The sequence below is a fragment of the Rhinatrema bivittatum genome, chromosome 2 (assembly GCF_901001135.1).
Source record: "Rhinatrema bivittatum chromosome 2, aRhiBiv1.1, whole genome shotgun sequence".
Taxonomy (NCBI): domain Eukaryota; kingdom Metazoa; phylum Chordata; class Amphibia; order Gymnophiona; family Rhinatrematidae; genus Rhinatrema; species Rhinatrema bivittatum.
The window spans coordinates 299745425-299770499 of NC_042616.1; positions in this window are offsets into that span (position 1 = coordinate 299745425).

The window sequence follows — 25075 nt, forward strand, 5'->3', positions numbered from 1 at the left end:
ACTTAATAAAAAAAATAACCAAAAAAGACACTGTTAGAGACCAACACAACATTAAAGACAAACCAGAAAATAAAAACAAAACAAAACATAAAATACTCTAAAATACTAGTCATTTAATCCCTTACCCATGGATATTAAGCAATGTAAAAAAAAAACCTGTAGCCCAAACATTGATCACATACAATAAATATATCACATATAATGACAAAATATTTCAGCTATAGGAAATCACAGTTGAGTATCCTAGGTTATAAGCTCCAACCAATCTCACCACACTAAAGTCCCAAAAGCAAATGATATCTCATGCTCATAAATATTAACAATAATCTAATCCTTAATGATGAAAAACAGTTTTAATGACAAAGGTCAAAGGCAAGCGTTTTTGCCCATCTTCTTATGGACTATAGTTGCACTTGAAAAGTATGTGGGGTAAAACAGGAGCAGGGATCTCAGATTGAAATCTACCATCGCCATCCTAACCCCACTCCAAGAGTCACCCTTTTCCTCAAGGTTAGAAATGAGTACTATGGAGAGCAAGTGCACTTTACCCTGCATCAAGGCCTGATTGACAAACTGAAGAGTAGTAAATCACCTGGACCGGATGGTATACACCCCAGAGTTCTGAAGGAACTAAAAAATGAAATTTCAGACCTATTGGTAAAAATTTGTAACTTATCATTAAAATCATCCATTGTACCTGAAGACTGGAGGATAGCAAATGTAACCCCAATATTTAAAAAGGGCTCCAGGGGTGATCCGGGAAACTACAGACCGGTTAGCCTGACTTCAGTGCCAGGAAAAATAGTGGAAAGTGTTATAAACATCAAAATCACAGAACATATAGAAAGACATGGTTTAATGGAACAAAGTCAGCATGGCTTTACCCAGGGCAAGTCTTGCCTCACAAATCTGCTTCACTTTTTTGAAGGAGTTAATAAACATGTGGATAAAGGTGAACCGGTAGATATAGTATACTTGGATTTTCAGAAGGCGTTTGACAAAGTTCCTCATGAGAGGCTTCTAGGAAAAGTAAAAAGTCATGGGATAGGTGGCGATGTCCTTTCGTGGATTGCAAACTGGCTAAAAGACAGGAAACAGAGAGTAGGATTAAATGGGCAATTTTCTCAGTGGAAGGGAGTGGACAGTGGAGTACCTCAGGGTTCTGTGTTGGGACCCTTATTGTTCAATATATTTATAAATGATCTGGAAAGAAATACGACGAGTGAGATAATCAAATTTGCAGATGACACAAAATTGTGCAGAGTAGTTAAATCACAAGCAGATTGTGATAAATTGCAGGAAGACCTTGTGAGACTGGAAAATTGGGCATCCAAATGGCAGATGAAATTTAATGTGGATAAGTGCAAGGTGATGCATATAGGGAAAAATAATCCATGCTATAATTACACGATGTTGGGTTCCATATTAGGTGCTACAACCCAAGAAAGAGATCTAGGTGTCATAGTGGATAACACATTGAAATCGTCGGTTCAGTGTGCTGCGGCAGTCAAAAAAGCAACAGAATGTTGGGAATTATTAGAAAAGGAATGATGAATAAAACGGAAAATGTCATAATGCCTCTGTATCACTCCATGGTGAGACCGCACCTTGAATACTGTGTACAATTCTGGTCGCCGCATCTCAAAAAAGATATAATTGCGATGGAGAAGGTACAGAGAAGGGCTACCAAAATGATAAGGGGAATGGAACAACTCCCCTATGAGGAAAGACTAAAGAGGTTAGGACTTTTCAGCTTGGAGAAGAGACGACTGAGGGGGGATATGATAGAGGTGTTTAAAATCATGAGAGGTCTAGAACGGGTAGATGTGAATCGGTTATTTACTCTTTCGGATAGTAGAAGGACTAGGGGACACTCCATGAAGTTAGCATGGGGCACATTTAAAACTAATCGGAGAAAGTTCTTTTTTACTCAACGCACAATTAAACTCTGGAATTTGTTGCCAGAGAATGTGGTTCGTGCAGTTAGTATAGCTGTGTTTAAAAAAGGATTGGATAAGTTCTTGGAGGAGAAGTCCATTACCTGCTATTAAGTTCACTTAGAGAATAGCCACTGCCATTAGCAATGGTTACATGGAATAGACTTAGTTTTTGGGTACTTGCCAGGTTCTTATGGCCTGGATTGGCCACTGTTGGAAACAGGATGCTGGGCTTGATGGACCCTTGGTCTGACCCAGTATGGCATTTTCTTATGTTCTTATGTTCTTATGTTCTTAAGGGTTTTTCTCCTACAGAGAAACAGCCATTTCCATGGAAATACCTTTAAAAATTGCCCCCATATTATCATTTTAGTTATGGTGCATTTTTTAAAATTCAAAAAAGCTATATGCATTTCATTTATTTCCAAAATGCTCTATTTTTAATGCAGCCAATAGATATAATTAACTCAGAAGCATAGAATGGGAGAAAGGATAAGAACATAAAAGCAACGGACTTGCCATACTGGGTCAGACCAAAGGTCCACTAAGCCCAGTATCCTGTTTCCAACAGTGGCCAAGCCAGGTCATAAATACCTGGCAGGATTTATCAAGCAAGTGCCTTTTTAAGGATTACAGAACAATGAAAGAAAAGCCATTCCATTTCTTTAATTATATTATTCAAACATCTACCCAGAACATACTTTCCTCACATGGAGAATATTATCAAAGCCTCAGTTGGGAAAACTACATGGGGAAAATCAGGGTTTATACGGGTAGACTGGTTGAAGCCAGCTAAAGGTATGTGCATAGTTTCACAATGACTGCAGTAAAAAAGATGGGTTCTGAGGGGGAGGAGGTGATACTTGGTTGGGTGAGAAAACTAATGCATGTACATTGAAGCTGAAAATTGTACCTATATATTCAACCTATGGACTTTATGTCCCCATTGAAGATGACTTAAAGCATGGACATACATTTTATCTACATAACCCAATTTTCATGCATAAATTATGATGATATTTTGTGTTTTGACTTTCAAGTTGGTTTGTTGAGGATGATAAGTACACATGTATATTGCCAATTAGTTTCCCTATTGAAAATGCATCCCATACATTCTATGCCCAAATAAGAGAGAAAATTGTAACATAATCAGAATAGAATGCTTTCAAGAGCTCAAGGTACATTTTACAAAATAGTGTCCAAAAATTACTGTGCAGCAAAAACATTTTGAATTTTCTACTATAACAAATGTCCTTGAACAAAGCAATGCTGGAATATTTTGTAACTTTATTTTCATGTATCCTAATCACATTAAACATATAAAGTGATTTGTGCTAATATATAAAAACAATATTTATGCAAATCTATACAAATACATTGCAGATACTACTTACAATAAAGAAAGGGTAATAAATGAAATGCACAAACTATACCTGAAATTTCTTACAGATCAAGGCAATCCTCTCTCCTGCAAAGGTTTTGTTTATAGAAACTTGGTTGGCTCTCCAGAAGATTGTGAAACATGACTAGGATGTGTTACTTGTATATATCTGGCTGAAAGCATTATTTACATTCTGTTGCTACATTCACTGTTTAGTTATCTCTGTCATATGTTCAAATATCATACCACTTCAGTATTTGACCACAAAATAGAATTAAGGTATTTTATAAACTACTGAAATAGAACACTGGAGCATATTGTTACCACTTTGATAACTGAAACAAATATAAATGTGATGAATGTTTATCTTTTCTATTTACTGTGAGAAAAGAAAGTATGAGGGCAGCATGGCATTAATTTTACTCACATTGGCAGGTTTGCATGACAGCCTCTGGCTTTTTAAACTGTTTAGTGAAAAGGATTATACATTGTGCTTATGGTTGGGGAAAATACTAACAACAAGAGTTTAGCTTTTGCTAGCTCTAGAAATAAGTCTGTTTCAGCCATTTTCCCAAGTTGATCCATATAAATAACAGAAAGCCAGCGCTGTTGTAACTTGTTTTTCGTACTACCATAGCGATCACCATGGTGCTAGGCTTATATAAAAGGCATTAGTGCTAAGGCCTGGATTTATATTCTAATGCTGCCTTAGATGCTGCAATTAAGGTGAGAGTTGTGTATATTTTGTCTTCTCAAGTATACTCATAGATAAACCGCTGAATCTTTAATGGTTTTGGAGATTAAAGTGCGGCCCCCCCCCCCCATTTGCAGTATTTTACTAAATTAGTTTTCAGTATTTTTTCTGTAAGACTTCAATTTGTAGCTTTAGCTTGTAGACATGCTAGACTTGGTTTCTCCAAATTCTGATGTTTGAAACATTTTTTGGCAGAAAGCTGCCATAAAAAAGACCTCCTGGAAAGGAGGTAGGGAAGTGCATGTCTCGTAAATGGTATTTCATCTTTAGATAGCTGTAGGATATTAGGTGGAGCCAGCAGATATTAACTAACTGTTATTATGTAAACCAGCACTCATCTAGGTGGGAATTGCACAACCAGAAAAGATAAAAGACAGGAAAAAAAATCAAGAGATTGTCTAGCATGCAACCTGAACATTGCATCCACCAAAGAACCTCCTTCTGCAAGCTTGTATCCACTTGTGGATCTGAAACCTATGACATAGATGAGAAAACTCTAAATAATAAATTAATGGGCTTTTAGAAACACTATGATCCCCCCATACATCTCTTAGCGTTTGGTAAGGTTGGCGAGCTTAGTGGTATGATCCGGTATATTTTTACCCCTCACATAGTGAAGACAATAGCCCATTTCTGTTCAGGAATCTTAGTCGTATTTGCTTCCAAATAGAATGACAGTCTCTATATATAAGAATTTCAAGCACTGAGGGGTGGTGAAAGTGGTTGATCCCACATCAAATTCCTGAATGTGAGCAGGATCAGGAACAAGCAACAACTCACTCAACAAGAGCCAGACCTGTTGCCAAGGTGAGGTGCAGGACCTAGATGCAGGTGAATCTGTTTCTTTGATACATAAGCATGGCCCAACCATCTGAGTGCTGGCTGATTGTGCTAGACTCACCAGTCATGAGCTGCATAAACCTGCTGCCTGCACATATCAACAGCAGCAGGATTATGCGCCTATTAGATGGAGCCAGCAGATATTAACCAACTGTTATTATATCCACCAGCACCCAACTAGATGGGAGCTACACAGCCAGAAAATATAAAAGACAGGTAAGAGAGCCAAAATAGTGACTACCATAGAACCTGAATATTCTGTAGAATTATAGCCCCTCTTGCTGCATGCATAAACAGCCAATTCATTAAGAACCTCATTTTACTCAATTTTGCCCTTATTAACTGTTAGGATTCCTGGCAACCCTCGACCAGGCCTCCTTACCTCCCTCGGTGGGTGCTCGCTCTGACCCTCCTTCCCGACGGCCCAGGGCGGCCTGGCCCCGAATCCCGCGGCAGTGTCCTGCCCATGCAACACAGGACACTGCTGACTCAACCTCTGCACGCGTCTCACTAGGTGCGCGCACGTGCCTCTCTCCCCTTCTTAAAGGGACCACGGCAGGAAACTTCTCCACGGCCCCGAGAGATGACGTCACTGAGCTTGGGTATTTAAACCCAGCTCAGATCTCTGCACCTCACCTTGGCAACAGGTCTGGCTCTTGTTGAGTGAGTTGTTGCTTGTTCCTGATCCTGCGTTCCAGTTTGCCTTCCTGATCCTGCTTTCCAGTTTGCCTTCCTGAATCTGTGTTCCAGTTGCCTTCCTGATTCCGTGTTCTAGTCTTGTCTTCCTGATCCTGTGTTCCTGTCTTGGCTCCACTCCTGCTCCCATCCTTGGTCTGACTTCCTGGATATCAACCTTCAACCAACAATTGGCTATATATTATTTCATATTTAGCAACCATGAATGCATTAATGATGACAATTTTCAAAGTCGTTTTCACAAGTAAATGCATAAATCTGTTGATTGAAAACTGTCCTCCTTTGTAATTAGATTTTAAAAGTGTTGCTTGTACAACAATGCTCACATACACACATATGTGGGCAATGCATGAGCGATGCAGATTTTCAGAAGCCACGAAGTATGTGTATACATACCTGTGAGTATGTCAAGAATAAGGGGTTCATATTTTAAAAAGGCTTGCGTCGGCTTGTTATCATCTTAATTTTATTGCTCGTTCTGATGAGGAGCAAGTCTGGAGATCTTGAATTTCAGGGCTTTTAGCACAGTGTGAGGGTTTGAGTTCAAGTGGGGGCCTGCAGGATGAAGAACCAAAGGGTCTTGAAGACTTCGACATAAACTGCAAACTGGTGGGCTATTGAAAAACTGGTTTTCCCTCATGTGAGCTTGGTTTAAAATCTGCCTGCATATGTGCGTAAAAGCACTAAAACCCTAGTGGAAATACGTAAGGGATATTTACTCGAGCAACCTCTTAAGATCACGCACACTGTTGGCAATGTGGACCCTTGGACCGAGGAGGAGTTGGTGCTACCTGCGGGGAGGAGCCCCACAGATCCCCATTGTCAGCAGGCGGAGCTAGCTGACACAGAGACCCAACTGGAGCTTTGCCAATAACAACCCATGTTCTGCTTAGGTTGAGCCCTTGAGTGCCAGGGCCAGCTGGTCTTAAGTACAGGCTTCTGTATTGATGGAGAATCATAAAGGTGAAGGTGTTGTAGGCCAGCACAGTAGGAGAGCTGGGTTGGTTTAGAACATGGCAGAGCGAAGATCTGTAACAGGCAGAAGACCCTAGGGTAGTGGTCCGAGCAGAGGTCTGAGGCAAGCTGAGTGTCATGGTCCAAGCTGAGGGCCCAAGACAGATGGAAGATCTTGGAGTCGTGATCCATGTGAAGGGTTTAAGGCAGGCAGAGTTCAGTTTAAATGAGATGAGGTCCAAGGTCAGAGGCAGGCGGAAGGTCAGCAGCATCAGGGTCCAGAATCAAGGTCAAGCTGGAAGTCCAATAGAAGAAACCAGAACAGGAGACAAGGGACCACAAAGAGACATTGAAGACAGATGAGGGGAGACCAAGGAGAAGGCAGAAGACTGAAGACTGAAGCAGGAGACAATGGGTGGACCAGAACACAGAAGACAGACAGCATGCAGGAACCAGGAACCAGGAACAGTGAAGAAGACAGCAACCAGGAACACAGGAACAAGCACTACCAGAGAGTAGTCGACCTATTGTCGAGGCACTGGGGCACTGGAGGGACATCCAGGCAGTCATTTTATACTGTAGAGCCAATGATGTCATCAAGGGGCGCCTCTCCAGAATTCCCACCAATGACCCTTTAAATTACGCGCTGTCGGCATGCGTGTGCCCTAAGGAGAGCAAGGCCTGGGAGGACAGCAGATTCGAAGAGAGACTGTTCACCTCAGCCTGCCGCATGGCTAGAAGGGGAGCCAAGCCAGCATCAGTGGGAGCCACCGGAACAGAAGAGTAGGGACCAGAGTCACACTAACTCGGCGGTCAAACACTGTGTCGGAGAGCATTGGGGTCCCACCTGCATATGAGATGAGTGCAGTGGCTCGCAGAAAGTTACAAGCCGCCAAATGCATCACTCACACATGCGTGCGGGAGGGGTATTTTAAATGATATGTGCATACTTGCGCACATGGTTTAAAATTACAGCGTGTCTCGCTCATATGCCAATATGCACATTTATGGGCACACGCGTGTTCCTTTTCAAATCACTATTATTGTGCTAAAATTACAAGTGTTGTGGGACAACACATGTACAGTACTTTTAACCACGTGGAGAAGAGATATTCCCATGGGCGTGCTTAGGTCACGGGAGTAAAAATACATGTGTTTTCATGAGAGAGCCTCTTTATAAGCGCTTCCTAGTAGTGAACTATTTATATCACTATAGGAGGGCCAGCTAGTAACTTGAAGTGAGGTTTTGATGGTGGTGTAGGGTTTTGGGGCCAGTTTTACATGCAGAGTGAGACATAAGAACAGCACAGTAGACCTTGGTGAAGATTTGACATCATTTGGAGTGAAGAAGGTCACTCAAAGATGAGATTTCTTTGATGTTCTCTTGCCCTACCTTGACAGAATCCTGGTAGAGAGTCCATTTTCATTAATCCTACCCAAACTCCATCGCTTTGAAAAATTTGAATTTGTGCCATGTGCTACCATAACTATCGCATGCGTTATGGCGTTAAAGAGTGCGTTATGGCATTATCATGGGCGCTAACGCCATAACACATTTTGATGTTACTTTGTAATGATGGCAAGTTTCAAAGCTTAAGTACACATGTAATTTCCCTTTGAGAACTGGTGCAAAGTCTAGGCCTAGTATGCTTACTATTATGCCATTAATAACATTTTATCAAACCCAATTAACCAAATCATCAGCCATGACAGTGAATCTGAGTATTCCAGAAACAAGAAAAGTTTTACTTTTTTTTTTTTTTTTCAGAAAATCAAATAATTCCATTCCTGACTGGCATAAAAGTGGTAAGCAAGTTGTTCCATAACAGCCTGTGAATTCCCTTGATCTACAACAGTCAAATCACACCTCCTGAGTTATGGGCATTCTCAATAAACAACTTTGACTTGAGCAAAGCTTCCATTTAGGGAGACAGAAGTTCATATTCAACTGGCGTGAGGCTCTGATGGTTAGCCAGATAAATTTAGTCTATATATTCAGTGGCATGGCTACACTGCTGAATATATGCAGCTATCCTAAAGTTAGCCAGATAATTCTGTCTGGCTATTGCTAACTTTAGGACAGGTCGACGAGACAACCAGACTTAACTGGGTAACTTATTCAGCTAATTCAGCTCCTCCCAGTTAAGTCCCCAGAACACCTCTAACTTATTTGGCAACATTTTAACTGGATAATAAGTTATATGGCAAGAATTTATAATTAGTTATATGTTATTCATGACATACTTTTGTTTTTATTATTTTAACTCTTGTAATCTAATTGTTTTTTTACTAAGATATTTATTGTAATTTTAATTTAATTTCATGATTTTAATATTTTATTTCTTGTAAACCGTTGTCATTGAATACAGAATGATGGTATACAAAAGCAACAAAAGCTTGATGGACTCTCTGCCTGTGTAACAACAAGCTAGTTTAAGAGAACATTGCACAAATCTAATCTTTGAGTGAGTTTTCTCACTCCGAAGGTCATCAGATCTTCACAAGAGAGCACTGTTCTGTTTGTACATCTCACTTTGAAGGTCAAAGTGGCCCCTAACCCACTAATACCTAAACCTCACCTCGAGTTACTAGGTGGGCCTCCCATAGAGATATAAATACCTATCTAGGGTGAGGGTATCATGGCTAGGAGCTCACTCATTCTCTCTCTCTCTCCCTCCCTCCTCAATGGCTCTGATAGTAAACATGGTCCCCCCAGTAGTTGTATGTAGGAAATACTACAATTCTGGCACTTATCTCAAAGTGCAAAAAAGTTTATCACAATAACTTAGGTATTAGCATAAACTGCCTATTACCATAAAACACACCCCTTTTTTCTATCACATGCGATATTTAGTGCATTTTGATAAATCCAGGCGTATGTTTGTAGCGGCAGTCAAGAAATCAAATAGAATGTTAGGAATTATACAAAAAAGGAGAAGAAAATAGAATGGTAAATATTATATTGCCTCTGTATCAATCCATGGTGGGACCTCAACTTGTGTATTGAGTGCAGTTCAGGTTGTTCCATCTCAAAGAAAATAGGAAAACTAGAAAAGGTGCAGAAGACAGCCTAAAAGAAATGATAAAGAGAATGGAACACCTTGCCTATAATGAGAGGCTTTGTTTAGTGCTATTCAGCTTGGAAAAGAGGTGATTGAAAGAGGACATGATAGAAGTTTATAAAATGATGAGCAGAGAAGAAAGGGTAAATAAATGATGATTATTTACATTTCCAAATAATAGTAAAACAAGGGAATACTCCATGAAACTAACCAACAACCAATTTAAAACAAATCATAGAAAGTACTTTTTCAGTCAAAGCACAATCAAGCTGTGGAATCTGTTGCCAGAAGATGTGATCAAGGCAACTAGTAGGCTTCAAAAGAAGTTTGGACAGGTTCCTGGAGGAAAAGTCCTTAAAACATTATTAGCCAGGTAAACTAGAAAAATCTATTGCTATTCTTCAGAGAGAGTAACAAGAAATAGATCTACTTTTTGGGATCAGTCAGGTAATTGTGACCTGGACGTGCCATTGTTAAAGGCAGGATGCTAGGTTCAATGGATCTTGGTCTGACCTAGCATGGAATTGCTTATGCTCTTATTTGCACTGAGGGCTGGCTGAGAACCCCTGAATTACAGCATTTTGGATATAAACTACACTAGGGGAGTAGCTCCAGTCCTTGAGGGCCACCAACTGGTCAGGGTATCCCTAATGGATATGCATGAGATTTTCATGCACACTGCCTACATTTTATGCAAATCTATCTGTAGTATATTCATTAGTGATATCTTAAAAACACAACTGTTTTTTGGCCCTCAAGGACCGGAGTTGTCCACCCCTGAACTGCAACACACAGTGCTATTTTTAATTATTTATACAGTTATTGGAAATTTTGGATCACTCAGTATTGATTATGTTTTTCCAGTTTGATTTCTTCCTAGTTTACACTTGGCAAAGCTTTTCTTTCTAAAGCTTGCTACAGGTTTGTAGTCTTCCTTTACCACCATTATTCATGTCTTTTCTAATTTTAGTTTGTTTTATAACAAACAGATGTCCAGTACATATCTCACAAAATCTAAACTCTTCATAGTGCTGCTTAGGTTTCTGTACAAGGATATGTTACCTAGTTTCCCTAATTCCCATTGCCTGGTAACTCTTCAAGGCACACTTATCTTTCTTCTTCTGCAGAAATAAAATTAAAAAGCCTTTCAAATATGTTAATTTTAATAAATCATAAATACAGTAGTTTACATTGCTTATTGCAGACATATTATAGTTGCTGGCCTGCAGATTGAAGTTTTCCCTTTCTTTTTTTTTTAATTTAAAATATTTTTAGTCAAATAATAAAAAAAAATAAATTTCAATCTAGATATATAATAGGATTATGAGAGAATATATTTTGTATAATCTCCTGCCCATGGCTGCCCATTATACTCTTCTATTGTATGAAAGCTTCTCTTCTGTCTCAGGTTGAAGTAACTAACCTCCAGCAGCTTTGTTTTGCAATATAGCATATATCATGAAGATTTTGCAGAGTTTCTCAGGTGCCCCAAAACAAAGAACCTGCCTGTGTGATCTAGGGATATGCATTCATTTGAAATTAATGGGTAGAATGCAACAAATGAGCTATTTTTATTTTATTCATGGACCTCCAAAATGAAAGGAGAGTCCCATGAATTTAAACAAAAATGTTTGTTTCATATGTTTATGTTCCCATTCAAGTTTACGGCTCATTGAAAAGGGATGCAGTGAGACTGGTAATTATAAAAACTAATAAATGCCTGAACGAGGTATCAGCCAGGCCAGAGCCGAGGTGGGAGAAGTAGGTATGTAGACAAGGTGGAGCGTGGGCGGTTCTATCATGAGGCAGGGTAAGGCGGCCACTTCAGGAGGCAGAATTTTGAAGTGGCAAAATGTTCCCCTTTCAAAACACCTCTACCACAGCTCCCGTCTCACCCTGCCTCCAGAGTCAAACATCGGATTGGGCAGGGATAAACCAAACCTCTGACCAATCTGCTCAATGTCAACATGCCTCCCTAATCCCGGGCAGCACGAGTACCGACATCATCTCCTGCTGCCCGGGGTTATGCCCATGTGTTGCCACTGAGCAGACCAGGCAAGGGTTTGGTTTATCTCCTTTGCTTGGTGTTGAATTCTGTAATGTTTCTAAGGTTCCGGTTACCCTCAGTTCCACATCCTCCCGCCTGAATGATAAACATTAGAAAGAGAAGAGAAATGGCATGTCTTTCAGACCGGGCTGGGTGGAAATGGGGCTGCTTTTGTTTGTCCCCTAAGTAAGTGATCTCTGTCTGCTACTCATGGAGAGGGGACATGCACTTCTTACCATCAACCCCCCCCCCGTTCAATACAGGACAAAAAAAGTAGAGAGAGAGAGAGAAAGAGAGAAAACCAACCACAAAATCAACCAACATTTGAGCTTCAGTTCTAAATGCCTGAAGGGGGCGGGGGTGTGAGCATTAAAACAAAGACGAGGAGAATCACAGCCTGACTGGTGCAGAAAAGCACTCTATGCTTTTCAAACTCATATCTTCCTCGCTCATGAATCAGAATGATGTCGTCTCAGACACATCCATAGCTATAAAGAAAATGCTTTGGGAAAATCTGTCTGACAACAAAATCAAGGTCTTCAATCTGTTAGGAAAAGCAGATAGGGCAGGGGTTTACTTTTCAGAACTTTGAATCTGAGAAGAGCCTTTCAGGGTCGATAAAATATTGTCTGAGAACAACACAATGGGATAGATTTTAAGACCTGTGCGTGGGCGTACATGTGCGCACGCTACCCAGCGTGCACACATATACGCCCAATTTTATAACATGTACACGCAGGGGCATGCATGTTATAAAATCGAGGGTTGGCGCGCGCAAGGGGATGCACAATAGTGCACCTTGCGTGCGTTGAGCCCGCGCTGAGCCACGCTGCCTTCCCCTGTTCCCTTCCAGGAAGGGAACTTCCCTACCCCCCCACCCCACCTTCCCTTCCCCTACCTCCCGCACCCTTTCCCCCCTACCTTTTTCTTCTTTTTTTTGTGTTTTAAAACTTACTTCAGCCCTGGGGCTGAAGTAAGTTGCGCGCACCGACCGACTGCCAACGCGCGATCCCTGGCACAGCGGCAAATGGCCCCTGTGCCGGGAGCCTCTGACCCCGCCCTGCCCCCCCGGACCACCCCCTCGACTGCCCCTTTTTGCAAGCCCTGGGACTTAACACGCATCTCAGGGCTTTACGCGCGTTGCCGGGCCTTTTGAAAATAAGCCTAATACCATACGGGCTCTTGTAAACCGCCTTGATTACTATGTAGTTTATTAAGTTTATTAAACTATTATTATTGAAAGTGTGTTTTTTTGTAGTGTATAAGCCACAAAGATCGATAGTATAGTGTATTCCTATATAATATATATGTTGTTGTAAGTGATATTTTTACTTCAGAAGATTGTACTTTGAATGTCTTAGGGCTGTAAGGTTTGTATCAGCCCTAAGAAAGTTTGTCACACACAGACTCCCACCATTCACCAACCTCTCACACCCCCAGGGGGCAGATCCTGGAGAAGGGTGGGAGGCAGGCAATAGGGAATGGAGGAGTTCTATTTCTAGAACCAGGAGATAGGGCGACCAAAGGCCACCCCACCCCATTAAACGTGCCTCTGGCACCCTCTAGTGTGGACGCCGAAGACTGAGAACAAAAAAAATAACAGGCCCAAAAACTGAATGGTTAGAGCAATGGGCTGCAAACAAGGGAAACCAGGTTCAAATCCTATTGCCATTACTTGTGACCTTGGGCAAGTCACTTCACCCTCCATTGCCTTCCCCCTGCCCTGACCCTCAGTGATTTCACCTGCACTGGGCCATGGGGGTGGGGGTGGAGGTGCCATTTCATCCTTTGCCTCAGGCAGCAGATTGCCTTGTGCCACCGCTGAGATGGAGAAGCAATCAAGGTGAAGCATTTTATAAACTAGCCTATAGCTGACATCTGTATCAAGTGATGCTGATGTCCTCCCTCTGAAAGGTCTACGCATGTGCAAAGAAACTTCATTTTTACTTTTGGATACTACAGAGAAAGCTTGTCCTTTTTTAGAATAAAAAAAAGCTTTAAAGAAGAAGAGAAAGACTGAGGTACTGCTTACCTTCTGTTGACTTGGTCAAGGTAATGGACTGGAGATACAGAAGCAATGAACACTGATTATTTGTGCCTTTCTGAATCTGCACAGTGCATCGCATTGCTTATCTGAAGATTGTAATAGAAACATAGAAACATAGAAATGATGGCAGAAAAGGACCAGTGGTGTATCCACTCTGCCCAACAAGCTTATGGTAGTTTCTCCACTTTTCAGTTTCCCAAACTGTCAAAGTCAGGGCCCTTGTTGGTTTCTGTTTGAGTCCAATTCCCTGTTACTTCCTGCAGTTGAAGCATAGATCAATGTTGGAGTTGCATCAAGAGTTTCAGGTTTATTGGTTAAGGGTAGTAACATCAGCAAGTTAACTCTATGCTTATTTGTTTTCCCTGACTGCAAAATTCAATGTCCTTGCTGTTTGCTATCTGAATCTAATTCACCTTTTCCTCTATTCCCCCTGCCATTGAAGCAGAGAGCACTGATGGAGTAGCATCAACAGTATGAAGGCTTATTGGTGAAGGGTAGTAACTGCCACACCAGCAAGTTATCCCCATGCACTCATTTCTTCATTTCCATCCTCTAGCCTTTAGCGATCCACAGTGTTTATCCCATGCCCCTTTGAATTCTTTCACTGTTTTTGTCTTCACCACTTCCTCTGGAAGGACATTCCAGGCATCCACCACCCTCTCCATGAAGAAATATTTCCTGACATTCGTTCTGAGTCGTCCTCCCTGGAGTTTTATTTCATGACCCCTAGTTCTACTGATTTCTTTCCAATGGAAAACATCATGAAAACTTTTCAAGTATCTGAAGGTCTGTATCATATCTCCCCTGCACCTCCTCTCCTCCAGGATATACATATTTAGGTCCTTCAACCTTTCCACATAAGTTCTTTGATGGAGACCCCCCACCAATTTGGTCACCCTTCTCTGGACCGCCTCCATCCTGTCAATGTCACTTTTGAGATACGATCTCCAGAAGTGAACACAGTACTCCAGGTGAGGCCTCACCAAGGACCTGTACAAGGGATTTATCACTTCCTTTTTCTTACTGGTTATTCCTCTGTCTATGCAACCCAGTATTCTTCTGGCTTTAGCTATCGCCTTGTCACATTGCTTCACCATCTTCAGATTGCCAGACACTATCACCCCAAGGTCCTCCTCTTGCTCCATGCAAAACAGTCCTTCACCCTCCATCATATACAGCTCTTTTGGATTACCGCACACCATATGCATGACTCTACACTTCTTGGCATTGAATCCCAGCTGCCATATCTTTGACCACTGTTCAGGATTCCTTAAATCATATCTCATTCTCTCTACTCCTTCTGGCTTGTCCATTCTGTTGCAGATCTTAGTATCATCCGCAAATAGATAAACTTTACCTTCTATCCCTTCCGCAATGTCGCTCACAAAGATATTTAACAGAACATGTCCCAACACCGATCCTTGTGGCATTCTGCTTAACACCACTCTCTCTTCAGCATAAGTTCCATTTACGATTACATGCTGGCTTCTGTCTGTCAACCAGCTTCTCATTTTATTGACAAGCCTCCTATGAAGGTCCATATCAAAAACTTTGCTGAAATCCAAGTAGATCACATAGATTGCTCTTCCTCAATCCAATTCTTTAGTCACCCAATTAAAAAAATCAATCAGATTTGTCTGACAGGACCTTTCCCTAGTGAATTCATGTTGCCTCGGGTCCAGAAATCCTCCTGACTGTAGATAATTCACTATCCTTTCCTTCAGCAGAGTCTCTATTAATTTTCCCACCACTGAGCTGAGGCTAACCGGCTTGTAGTTTCCAGCCTCCTCTCTGCTACCACTCTTGTGGAGTAGGAACACCACCGCTCTTCTCCAGTTACTCAGCACCAAGCCTTTTTCCATGGTTGTATTGAATAGGTCATGCATTGGACCTGCCAGCACATCTCTGAGCTCCCTCAGTATCCTGGGATGAACTTCATCCGGCCCCATGGACTTCTGCGCTTTCATTTTTCCTAGCTCTTCTCATACATTCTCTTCAGTAAACGGATTTTCATCTATCCCATCTCCACCTACGATCTTGTCAAACAGCAAAGGTCCTTGTCCAGGGTCTTCTTTAGTGAACACTAAACTAAAGTATTTGTTTAATATTTCCTCCATTTCTTCATCTCTCTCCACATATTGATCATTGTCACCTTTCAATTTCATTATACCACTTTGGACCATTCTCCTTTCTCTGATATATCTGAAAAATTATTTGTCACCTCTTTTTACCTCTTTGGAAATCCTTTCTTCCACCTGACTTTTAGCTTTCTTGATTTCCTTTTGGTCTCCTTCAGTTTCACCAGATATTCTTCCATGTGTTCCTCATTTTGGGATCCTTTATATTCCTTGAATGCTTTTCTTTTTCTTTTTATTTTATCCACCACCTCCCTTGAGAACCAGATCGGTTTCTTATTTCTTTTACTTGTTGTGCTCGGGGGTAGACCCGTGTCCTGAGGCAGGGGAGAACTGCCTCCTGGTAAGGACCAGAAGGCAACTGACCCCAGAGGTGGAGCATGGAAGGCTAGGAAAAGCTTCACCACTGGAAGCCCGAGGTACCCCCGGGAGGAGCCTGTAGGGACCCGGGCCGCTTGGACTTAGGTGGGCCTTGCAGGGTCTCCTGGGAGAGTGGAAGTCTAGTGTGCCCACAGACAGAAAGGGAGTGTAGTCAGGTTTGAGACTGGAGATCAGGTGGAACAAGGAGGACCAGAATAGCGTAGGTGATGACAAGGCTAGGAACAGAGCCAGAATCTAGAGACGAGGTCAAGCAGGCAAAGGTCAGAGTCTGAGAGTCAGTCTGAGGAATGGTCAACAAAGCAGAGGTCAGGTTTCGGAGGTCAGATGAGGTCACAGGCAGACTGAGGTCAGGAGGCAGGCAGCAGACAGGCGAGTCGAGTAGCAGGCTGGAGTCAGGGCAGGCGGCAGACAGGCAGATCGAGGAACAGACTGGAGTCAGAAGGCAGGCAGGTCGAGGAATGAACTGGAGTCAGAACGCAGGCAGCAGGCAGGCAGGTCGAGGAATGAACTGGAGTTAGAAGGCAGATAGCAGGCAGGCAAGTCAAGGAGCAAGCCGAGGTCAGTACCAGACAGACAGTCCGTAGGTACTACCTGGGAAGATGAACAGACGAACAGGAACAGGAGGACGCTGGAACTAGGAAGCAGCAACAAGGCAGGAACAGAACTGGAACAGAAGGATCCTGGTATGAGACTTGGAACAAGACAGGAGCAAGATACAAGCGCGGTGACAATCTAGCATAGAAACCGACCCAATTGCCAAGGCAAGGAAGTACAGGCAGGGACTTCTTTATAACAAGGAATCAATCGGGGCACGTCGCAGAGCTAAGACCCGCCCTTGGCCCTACAAGAGGCTGAGTGGTCCGCACGTACACGAGGGCGTGGCCAACACAGCCGAGGACGCTGAGCTCTGGCGTGAGGCCTGATGCCCAGTGGAAGGCCCGGCGACAGCTGCTGTGGGATGCCAGGGCCTGGAAGTGATAGCAGCTGCCACTAGGTAGGCTGACCCAGGACCTGCTGTGGAACCATGAAGGTGAGCAGGCCCATGCGTGGGACGGATGCGGACGGGGTGTGTAACAGTACCCCCTCCTTCTAGGACCCCCTACGTGGCCGTGGTTTGTCAGGATGAGACCTATGAAAGGTCCTCAGAAGCTCTTTATCAAGGATATTATAGGAAGGTTCCCACGAATTCTCCTTGACCCCATAACCCTCCCTGGCTAAGAGGTATTCCCATTTTCCTCGACGTCGCCGAACATCAAGGACCACTCTTACCTGGAGGGAAGAGTCAGGTTCAGCAGAGATGCGTGGAGGAGCGGGCACTCTACGTGAGGACCAGAAGAGGACCAATGGCTTTAACAAGGACACATGGAATGTGTTATGGATACCCATGGCATGAGGTAGCTGGAGTTGATATGATACAGCTCCCACTCTTCGGATTACAGGGAATATTCCTATGTATTTCGGAGCCAAGCAATGAGAGGGAAGTCTCAGTCGTAAGTGGAAAGTGCTCAGCCACACTTTCTGGCCGGGATGGAAGAGTGGAGCAGGACGTATATGGATGTGAGAGTTACGCTTGGAGCTTTCAGCTGCTTGAGAAAGACACTCTTTTACTCGGTTCCATACTTGATGAATGGTGTGAGTCATGGATTGTGCCATAGGAGAAGGAACTGTCAGAGGAACAGGAAGAGGAAGTCGGGGCTGCCATCCGAACACTACAGAAAACAGGGATATGTTGGTGGCTGTAGCAACATGCATATTGTGCAACAGCTCAGCCCAAGGAAGAAGATCAGACTAGTTATCCTGCTGATCATTTACATAGGAGCAGAGAAATGTCTTCAGAGTCCGATTGGTCCTTTCAGCTTGGCCATTGGCCTGTGGATGATAGGCCAATGTGTAGCTTAAGGAAATATTGAACTTCTTACATAAGGTACGCCAATACTTGGCAGCAAACTGTGGTCCCCGATCAGAAATAATCTCCTTGGGGAGTCCATGAAGGTGAAAGATGTTCTTCAGAAACAGTTTCATCAATTCTGAGGCTGAATGGAGGCCCGGCAGGGGAATGAAGTGACCCATTTTCGAAAAACGGTCGATGATGACCCAAATCACAGTATTGTTCTGGGAAGGAGGCAGGTCCATGATAAAGTCCTTTGAGATGCTAGACCATGGCTCAGTATGTGCTGGGAGTGGTTGAAGTAAGCCCCAAGGCTTTCCAGTGGGTGGTTTCTGTTGTGCACAGATGGGACACGAGTCTACATAATTCCTGGAGTCTTGCACCATATTGGGCCACCAATAGTGTCTTTGCAACATCTCTAGGGTCCTGGCATGACCCGGATGGCCTGCCAACGTGGAATCATAAGCCCATTTCAAAACTCGTTCACGTAACCTATGAGGAACAACAGTTTTTCCAGTAGGGACTGTAGTGGTCACAGCAAGGGATATACAGACAGGATCAATGATGAAGCTAGGAACTTCATGAACATCTTCAGGTTCAAATGATCTGGATATCACATCAGTGCAGAGATTCTTGGAACCAGGACGTAAACAGAGGACGAAGTTCAATCGTTTGAAGAAGAGTGCCCAATGGGCTTGTTGAGGGTTCAGGAATTGAGCTTCTTTAAGATGCTCAAGGTTCTTAAGGTCAGTGAAGATGGTAAACTTATTTTGCGCCCCTTCTAACCAAGGACGGCACTCTTGCAGTGCCAACTTGACTGTGAGGAGTTCATGATCACCAACGGTATAAAGCTGTTCCGTGGGAGAAAACGTATGTGAATAGAAAGAGCAGGGAATCAGTTTGCCCTTAGGAGAAAACTGGCTCAAAATGGCTCCTGCACTGATTGCAGAGGCGTCAACCTCTACGACGAATAGACGTTTGGGATCCGGGTGCTGCAGGCAAGGGCCAGAACAGAAAGCCTCCTTAATGGTCTGAAAGGCGGCTAGTGCTTTGGGTGTCCACACCTGGGTGTTGGCCCCTTTCCTAGTCATAGTGGTGAGTGGGGCAACTAGGGAAGAGTAATTAGCAATGCAGCTTCGGTAATAATTGGTAAAACCAAGAAAACATTGTAAGGCTCGGAGGCCTACTGGCTGGGGCCAGTCGCGGATCCTCTTGACCTTCTCAGGGTCTATAGCAAATCCTCGGTCAGAAATGATATACCCTAGCAAGGGCAAGTGATTACGCTCAAACAGGCATTTTTCCAGCTTGGCATACAAGAGATTCTCTCTCAAGCGTTAAAGAACAATCCTTACGTGATCTCTATGAGATTCAGGGTCTTTCGAAAAGATCAGGATGTCATCAAGGTATACGACTACAAAGGAATACAAAAGATCTCAGAAGATTTCGTTCATAAGATGTTGAAAGACCGATGTGGTAAAACATAGCCCAAAGGGCATCACAGTGTATTCGTAGTGACCGTCCCTTGTGTTACATGTGGTTTTCCAAATATCATCAGGTTGGATGCGTACCAAATTGTATGCACCCCTCAGATCCAACTTGGAGAAGATCTGCGCCCCTTCAAGGCGATCGAACAGTTCACTAATGAGGGACAGCGGGTATCGGATCTTTATGGGTTATGGTGTTGAGCCCCCTGTAATCAATACAAGTGCGTAGACCGCCATCCTTTTTCTTAACGAAGAAGAACCCCGCACCAGCAGGGGAGTCAGACGGGCGGATGAACCCTTTATCTAGATTCTCCTTAATATACTCAGACATGGCCTGAGTCTCAGGTTGAGACAACGGGTAAATTCTGCCTTTGGGAGATGTGGTGCCCAGCAGGAGTTCAATAGGACAGTTGAACTTGCGTAACGGAGGCAGGGTATCCACTTTCTGCTTTGAGAATACATCGTTAAAGTCAGAATACTGCGGAGGCAAACCAGGTAAAGTAACAGACTTCAGGACAGGAACTACTGGAGATACGGAGTGCAAACAAGTTTTCTGGCATTTGGGACCCCACTATACTAACTGCAGGGATTGCAAGTCGAAATGGGGTTTATGGGCCTGGAGCCAGGGCAGCCCCAGGATAACCGGATGGGTTGATCACTTAAATACGTAGAAAGACATCTTCTCCTCATGGAGAGTGCCCACGGTAAGACGTACACCCACCATCTGGTGAATGATAAGTCCTGGAAGGTGATCCCCCTGGATGGAGGCAAAGCAAAGACTCACCTCCAATGCCTGGAGAGGAATGTTCAAGAGCTTGACGATGTCATCCATAATGAAGCTGCCACTTGCTCCGGTATCAATAGCAGTGGAAGCGAAGGTGAGGGCCTTGATGCACAGGGATATAGGAAGCAAGAGTTGAGGGCCTGTAATAGTTGTGCCCAAGCTAGGGACCCCTGCCAGGCTCAGGCATTGCAGTTTCCCAGTTGAACCGGGCAAGACTGCAAACGATGTCCAGAAGTGCCATAGTAAAGGCAAAGACCCTCCTTCCACCGACGGATATGTTCGGTTGAAGACAAACGTCCACGATTTACCTCCATAGCTTCCACCACGGAGGAAGGTGGTGTTGCAGAATTCTTCACTGGAGGATTGGAGGTACTTGTGGGACGTGCCATAGGAGAGCATGGGGCCTTTACTTCTAGGCGTCTTTGCCGGAGATGATGATCAATCTTCTCGGCAAGGGAGATCAGGTCCTCTAGAGACGTGGGAGTCTCACAGATGGAGAGCTCATCTTTAAGAGCACAGGAGAGTTCATCTAGGAAGATGGCTTGCAGACAATCTTCTTGCCACCTAAGCTCTGTGGCCAGAATCCTAAACTCCACCATATATTTGGAGAGTATCCTTGCCCCTTGACGGAGGTGGAGTAAGTTATAGCTAGCAATAGCCTGGTGGCCTGGGTCTCCGAAGGTCTGCTTAAAGAGAGCGATGAATTCAGACAACTTGGAAAGGATGGGATCAGAACATTCCCATAAGAGAGAGGCCCACACAAGAGCCTTCCCTTCCAAACAAGACAGAATGAAGGTCACTTTAATGATTTTCTTCAAAAACATTGAGGGTTGCAGTGCAACTGCAAACTGCATGAAGCACTGATTAAGGAAGCCACGACAGGAGTGTGGGTCCCCATTGTATCGAGGAGGTGCAGAAAGTGCCAAAGATGCTTTGGGAAGCATAGTGGCTGAGAGGCCCACAGGATTGGCTAAAGCGGTATCTTGTAGTTGAGAACGCAGTTCTTCTACCGAAGAAGCCAACATCTCCAAAGCTTGGTGATGTTGTTTCACTGTGGTGGCCAAACCCGGTAGGGCCCTAGAGGCGGGAGACTGCCGAGTCTATGGCCTTGGCAACCTGTTGCCCTCGTGGGTGGACCCTTGTCCTGAGGCAGGGGAGAACCGCCTCCTGGTAGGGAGCAGGAGGCAACTGCCCCCAGGGGGTGGAGCACGGAAGGAGATAGAGGCTAGGAAAAGCTTCACCACTGAAAGGCCTAGGTGTTATAGACCAGCTTCCCAAAGGGGAGGAGTTAGTAATCTGTTATAGATCTGCCCCCCAGAGGGGAGGAGTTAGTAATCTGTAATGAATCTGGATGCTGGATACTCCTGTTGAATGAGGAGTTAACAGACTATTAGCGATCACCCCGCCAAGGGCCGAAGTAGCACTCTGTTATGGATCTTGCTAAGGACTAGCAATCTGTTAGTGCTCTGCTCTTCCAGAGGGAAGGAGTAGCAACTGTATGCTTTGTTTGTGTATGATTCCCATGGGGAGATAGCTATTTGATATGGATCAGCTTCCGCAGAGAGAGGAGTAATGGTCTGATGTGGGTTGGCTCCCACAGAGTGGCAGATGATAATACCGCTCTTATTAGTGTAGGAATAACAATTAGTAGAAATAGTGAATCCCTGGGCCGATGGCAGATGACAGCGCCCTCAAATGGAGATCCTGAGAGGGACCACCGGCTAGGCTGGAGTATTGAGACAAACACAGATAGTTCTTTATTAGACTGGAAGTAGAACCACCAGAGCTGGCAGTAGTGAGTTGATATGCCCGGCAGGGCTGAAGTCCCTCTGATACTGGAACAACGATCTCTGAGTTGCTGAGCTGTAAGGAGAGACTATAGGTAATAGGGGTCTGCATTCGTTTTTGCTGTATTGGCGATCCACAACGTATATTGCACTATTCGTATTATTCGTGGGGAAGCAAAACGTATCGAGATTCCCCACAAATACACAAATCTTCCCTCAAATTATATGGCCACCTAAATAAAAATTTAAACAACCCCCCCCACCCTCCTGAACCCCCCCAAGACTTACCAAAACTTCCTGGTGGTCCAGTGGGGTGTCCGGGAACCATCCCCTACACTCACAGCCTCGGTGCCGGTTTCATCATGGCGCCGATAGCCTTTGTCACAGGGGCTACCGGTTCCATTGGTCAGCCCCTGTCACATGGCCATCGGCGCCATCTTGTGCTTTTACCATGTGACAGGGGCTGACCAATGGCACCGGTAGCCCCTGTAACATAGTATGGGCAAAGGCTATCGGCGCCATTTTAAGTACTGGTATTGGACGGCCGGAGTGCAGGAGGCCGCTCCGGGACCCCCGTTGGACCCCTAGGGACTTTTGGCCAGCTTGGGGGGGCCTCCTGACCCCCACAAGACTTGCCAAAAGTCCAGCGGGGGTCCGGGAGCGACCTCCTGCACGCCGGCCGTCCGATGCCAGTACTCAAATGGCGCCGATCGCCTTTGCCCTCACTATGTCACAGGTACTGATGGTCGGCCCCTGTGACATAGTGAGGGCAAAGGCGATCGGCGCCATTTTGAGTACTGGCATCGGACGGCCGGCATGCAGGAGGTCGCTCCCTGACCCCCACTGGACTTTTGGCAAGTCTTGTGGGGGTCAGGAGGCCCCCCCAAGCTGGCCAAAAGTCCTTGGGGGTCTCGGAGCAAACTCCTGCACTCCGGCCGTCCGATGCCACTACTCAAAATGGCACCAATAGCCTTTGCCCATACTATGTCACAGGGGCTACCGGTGCCATTGGTCAGCCCCTGTCACATGGTAGGAGCACAAGATGGTGCCGATGGCCATGTGATAGGCGCTGACCAATGACACTGGTAGCCTCTGTGACAAAGGCTATCGGCGCCATGATGAAACCGGCACCGAGGGTGTGAGTGCAGGGGATGGTTCCCGGACCCCCCGCTGGACCACCAGGGAGTTTTGGTAAGTCTTGGGGGGGTCAGGAGGGTGGGGGGTTGTAGTTAATTTGAATTTTAGCTGGCACACGAATAGAAATCGCCGTATTAACGCATCGGGGCGCCATACAGCCGAATGCAACGTATCTGCTCCCCGACGAAACTGAATCACGAATGCAACATATGGCGTCCCTCTGCATATCCCTAATAGGTAATGAGTAGACAGCGGGCCGGATTTTTAAAGGGTTATTCGCATAAGGTACATGCGTAACCCTTTTAAAACCCCCCTGCATATGCTCTGCGGCGGGCACAAGCCCCGGGATGCGCGTAAGGCCCGGGTCTTGCAAAAAGGGGCGGTCGGGGCATGGCCAGGGGGCGTGGTTTTAGATCGGGGCGTGTTCGGGGGCGTGTGGGCGGTCCGTGGGCATGGCCGAGACACAGGCAGTAGTAACTTTTCAGATAAAGGTAGGGGGGGTCTAGATAAGGCCGGGACGGTGGGTTAGGTAGGGGAAGGGAAGGGAAGGGAAGGTGCGGGGGGTGGAAGGAAAGTTCCCTCCGAGGCCGCTCTGATTTCGGAGGGAACTTTTCTTCCACCCCCCGCACCTTCCCTTCCCTTCCCCTACCTAACCCACTGGGACCAAGAAGTGGGGAGAAGCCGCGGCTGCATCTGTCCGTCTGAGCCGAAGGGGGTCGCCACAAAGGTAGAGAGGGTGGAGTGAGGGCAAGAATATGCACAAACGCAACACTAGGTCCCCCCGGGAGGAGCCCGTAGGGGCCCGGGCCGCTTGGACTTAGGTGGGCCTCGCAGGGTCTCCTGGGAGAGTGGAAGTCCGACGTGCCCACAGACAGAAGGGGAGCGCGGTCATGTTCGAGACTGGAGGTCAGGGGGAACAAGGAGGACCAGAATAGCATAGGTGATGACAAGGCGAGGAACAGAACCAGAATCTACAGAAGAGGTCAAGCAGGCAAAGGTCAGAGTCTGAAAATCAGTCCGAGGAATGGTCAACAAACCAGAGGTCAGGTACCAGAGGCCAGACAAGGTCACAGGCAGGCTGAGATCAGGAGGTAGGCAGCAGACAGGTGAGTCGAGTAGCAGGCTGGAGTTAGGGCAGGCGGCAGACAGGCGGATTGAGGAACAGACTGGATTCAGGAGGCTGGCAGCAGGCAGGCAGGTCGAGGAATAAACTGGAGTCAGAAGGCAGGCAGCAGGCAGGCAGGTCAAGGAACAAACTGGAGTCAGAAGGCAGGTAGCAGGTAGGCAGGTCAAGGAACGAACTGGAGTCAGAAGGCAGCTAGCAGGCAGGCAAGTCAAGGAGCAAGCCAAGGTCAGTACCAGAGAGACAGTCCATGGTACTACCTGGGAAGACGAACAGACGAACAGGAGGATGCTGGAACTAGGATGCAGGAACAAGGCAGGATCAGAACTGGAACAGAAGGATCCTGGAACGAGACATGGAACAAGACAGGAGCAAGAAACAAGCATGGTGACAATCTAGCATACAAGCCGACCCGATTGCCAAGGCAAGGAAGTACAGGCAGGGACTTCCTTATAACAAGGAAAAAGAACAAAAGAACATAAGAACATGCCATACTGGGTAGGTCAAAGGTCCATCAAGCCCAACATCCTGTTTCCAACAGTGGCCAATCCAGGCCATAAGAACCTGGCAAGTACCCAAAAACTAAGTCTATTCCATGTTACCGTTGCTAGTAATAGCAGTGGCTATTTAATAGCTGT